Genomic DNA, 4,302 nt, shown 5'->3' on the forward strand with positions numbered 1-4,302 from the left:
TACGATCGGCAATACCAGGGTACATGGTGGTGCCTCCAGATAAGACGTTGTTGGCATACAGGTCCTTGCGTATATCAATGTCACACTTCATGATGCTATTGTAAGTAGTTTCATGGATGCCAGCAGATTCCATACCTAGGAACAAGTTAAAAAAAAAAAAAAAAAAGGAATCTCAGGGCATTCAGGCCAGGGGGGGGGGAAGAGAACAGGACTCTTCTGTGTTGGTGAGCTGTCCCTCTTGTCTCTGAAACATATGTTCTCCTATAAGATACACTGCAGGGCATTTGTAGAACAGGTGTCTCTTAAAAGTGCTGACAGTTAATCCTCTATAGACTGCCAAGAAACAAACAACTGTGTTTAGCACCTGTTGCAGTGAACGCCTGTAAACCATCAGATGCATTGGAAAAGTACAAGACACACATCTAAGTTAAAATTAATGCAATTTTAATTGGTAGACTAAAACCAGATCCTGACAAGCTTCCTCTTAGAAATCATTGCTTAGGAAAGATAATTTGTGACGTACAAGTGTCCAGTTATTAGTATGAGTAGGATTGTTGCATTTAATGATAAGTAACTGAAAAGGAAAGCTCAGCTACTCAGTAATGGAACCTACTGGAATAAACTCTCTTGAGTAATTGTCCTTTCCTGCAGACCCATGATATGTAGTTACCACTCCTCATCCTTTGCTTTGAGATGAGCACAGTGTGTCATCCTTTATCATACCACTAGAGCAGAACACAGACTTTCCCTTTTATGGGCCATCAGGACTTGAGGCTGAACTGTGTGGGACTCCAAGCTATAACTTTTTTTTTAACTCAAGGGCCCCTTAATCCTTCCTAATCATAATACATTTTACTCTGGGAGACCCCAAGATTTCTAGGGAAGAGCTGTACTCTGCATCAGACCCTCCAACTCACCAATGAAGGATGGCTGAAAGAGTGTCTCAGGGCAGCGGAAGCGCTCGTTGCCAATAGTGATGACTTGGCCGTCAGGCAGTTCATAGCTCTTCTCCAGGGAGGAGGAAGAGGCAGCTGTGGCCATCTCATTCTCAAAATCCAGGGCCACGTAGCACAGCTTCTCTTTAATGTCACGGACAATTTCACGTTCAGCTGCAGGAATAAAGAGTATCACAGTCGAGCTCTGAAGAAAGAAGCCAATTGTGGGGAGGTGGGTGGATTCTCTGAGGGAGGAAAAAAGCAGGCACATGCTGTGGCAGATGAGACACACACACACTCACCAGTGGTGACAAAGGAGTAGCCACGCTCAGTGAGGATCTTCATGAGGTAGTCAGTGAGATCCCGACCAGCAAGATCCAGACGCATGATGGCATGGGGCAAAGCATAGCCCTCATAGATGGGGACATTGTGAGTTACACCATCCCCGGAGTCCAGAACAATGCCTGTCAGAGGAAATAGACAAGAACGAGGTAAATCCCTGAGGACAACACCACTGCTTTAGTCACAGCAAAGTCTGCTTCTGATCTTGGCTAAGAGATACTAGCACTGGGCACTGATCCAGATAAAATTAGATCCCTTACACGCAAAGAATAAAAATGAGTATAATAGATACTAAATTTGAAGCCAACAGCAGATCATCCTTTTAAATATTGTAGTAGAAAAATTTCCCAGGGACACTTTCAAATGACCATCCCTCTTTTCAGCCATTAACACATTATGTAAGCATCCAGGCATGCTTTTCTTTGCTCATCTAACTTACACATTTCTCTTTTGATTCAAATCCTGTAGGGAATGTATATTCTCCTTGGGGATGCTTGCCCAGGGGCTGTGATGATATAAACACATACCAATGACTGCTGCATTCCAGGCTGCTACACTGTGCAGACCCTCAATATGTGACATCCCACACTTTAAATAAAGGAGGGATCTAACTGCACAAGCTCTCAGCTCTTAGAATAATTGTCCTCTGAAGCTAACCTCAGGGGACTATTGTTTCCTCTCTTTCTTAGTACAGACACCTTGCTAGGGAGTGTGAGGGAAGGGGTCGTTCCTTTTTCATTTGGGGAATCTGATTCACAGCAAGGTCAAAGACTTGGGAATGTTATTAATCAGTGACTGCCCCCATAGCCCAAGCTTACCTGTGGTACGACCAGAAGCGTAGAGGGACAGCACTGCCTGGATGGCCACATACATGGCAGGGACATTGAAGGTCTCAAACATGATCTGGGTCATCTTCTCACGGTTGGCTTTGGGGTTCAGTGGGGCCTCAGTGAGCAGGGTGGGGTGCTCCTCAGGAGCCACTCGGAGCTCGTTGTAGAAGGTATGGTGCCAGATCTTCTCCATGTCGTCCCAGTTGGTGATGATGCCATGCTCAATGGGATACTTCAGAGTCAAGATACCTCGCTTGCTCTGGGCTTCATCACCTACGTAGGAATCCTTCTGACCCATACCCACCATGACTCCCTATGAGAAGAAAACGATGGGAAAATCATGCTTCCACCATGTCAGGAACACAATCGATGCCTTGTCAATTTCTATCTAACTGCCCAAGTCAAGGGATGTCTTAAGAATACCAGAAATAATGAACAAGACTATTTCACCCCAATTTAGAAGAATCATTTAAAATCAATCTTATACCTTCCCTGCCCCCCAAAGATGTGTAATTCTATTGTTTAGATATAACTGTAGGAAAAAAATGAATCTATTTCACTGAAGAAGCAGGGCCTCACATCATTTTAAAAATATCATAATGCCTTCATTAAATTACTAAGCTCATCACCCATGTCAACTGGAATCTAGATGACAACATTTTGGAATGACTGAATTAAAGACACATTGTATTTCTCCTAAGAAAAGATTTTGACATTCATCCAGTGAACATGAAAAGACGGGCTGATTTGCCATTATCACCCCGACAGTGCAATTCAGCCTGTCCAGCACTGTGCTGGAGTACCCATCATTCACCCACGTGAGGGCTACAGCTCTCCTCCTTGGCAGTCTGTCTGGCCAGGCATGTGACAAACCCAGAGAGCATGGCATTTCTTTTAATAAACCAGGTGGTATGTCGCTATCACCATGGCACTTACTGCCTCTGTCACGCTTGGCTTCTAAAAATGCAACAGCTAGGAAGGAGATGGATTACATCTTTGGGAGCCTTGTGAACTGGCTGTGAACAAGAGGGAGGAATGTGGGTTGAGTCCTGCTCGGCTGAGAGAGGCTATATTGTTATAAGTTTTGGACAGGACCGAAAAGAGAGGGCAAGGAAGAAAGCTCAGTGTACACGAGGTAAGGGAGAAGACACTGAGGACTGAACACCCAGGCCGTCAGGAGTGCAGGGCAGCTGGTGGCTTTTCACACTAGGGAGTTGGACCAGTTGAGAGGTGTGCTCGGGGAGGGGACTAGGGAAAAGCGTACATTTCTTGGTATGTTGGGGTTTGGTGGGAACACTGATTGTCTTCGCTTGGATTTGAAGCTAATCCCTCTTTTCCTAATTTGACCTTTGAAAGAGTGCACGGAGCAGTTGGGTCAGGTGAGACCTTCCCTAGATCACTGGACGGAGGAGGTGACAGGAAAAGGTACCGAGTGAGACTGGGGACTGCCCCACGTAGGAGCAGACCAAGCGGGGCACGACATTTACCTGGTGGCGCGGACGGCCCACGATAGAAGGGAAGACGGCGCGGGGCGCGTCATCTCCCGCGAAGCCGGCCTTCACCAGGCCAGAGCCGTTGTCGCACACCAGGGCGGTGGTCTCCTCGTCGTCGCACATCTTGGCACAGCTTCAGTGGGGTCTGCAGGTTGAAGGGGGCGAGGGCAGGTCTCGCTCAGTCCGCGCCCAGAGGAGGGGACAGAGCAGAGCGGGATTGGGGCGTGGAAGGGGAGACGCCTGTCACCTCCCTTCCCCTCCAGGCATAAAGAGAAGGACAGGAAGAAGATGGGGGGAGGGGGCAGTTCGTAGAGAAGGGAGAGGAACCCACCCAGGCTCCCCGACCAGGCGTGCCACCCTCTGCCCCAGGAGACTCGACCCCTTGGCAGGTCCTCCCCAGCCCTTTAACGTTTCGCCTTTTCACCAATCGGGAACCCAGTGTCCTGCCCTATCCACACCCCGATGCTGTGCCCCAGACGGAGGGAAAAGCGCACGAAAGCAGCAACGCCAAATGGCCTTTGGGGACGCCGCAGGACTGCCCTTCCGCTCTGCCCGCTCCTGCCGGGGTCGAGACCCAGGACAGAACAAGTCAGAAGCAAATCACAAAGTTTGGGCTTAAAATGCAAGCGGCGGAGCGGAGGAGCGCGGGCGTCGGCCGCCGGCGGAGCGGAGGAGCGCGGGCTGGGTGGCGGCGGCGCGGGC

The 4,302-nt window shown here is 48.8% G+C and overlaps 1 pseudogene; it reads right to left on the minus strand.

Annotated features, from left to right (window-relative positions):
* Positions 1–3,764, minus strand: part of LOC103589392 — a 5,275-nt pseudogene extending 1,511 nt beyond the window's left edge.
* Between the last annotated feature and the right edge of the window lie 538 nt (positions 3,765–4,302).

This window comes from Galeopterus variegatus, unplaced genomic scaffold (assembly GCF_000696425.1).
Source record: "Galeopterus variegatus unplaced genomic scaffold, G_variegatus-3.0.2 Scaffold683, whole genome shotgun sequence".
Classification (NCBI taxonomy): domain Eukaryota; kingdom Metazoa; phylum Chordata; class Mammalia; order Dermoptera; family Cynocephalidae; genus Galeopterus; species Galeopterus variegatus.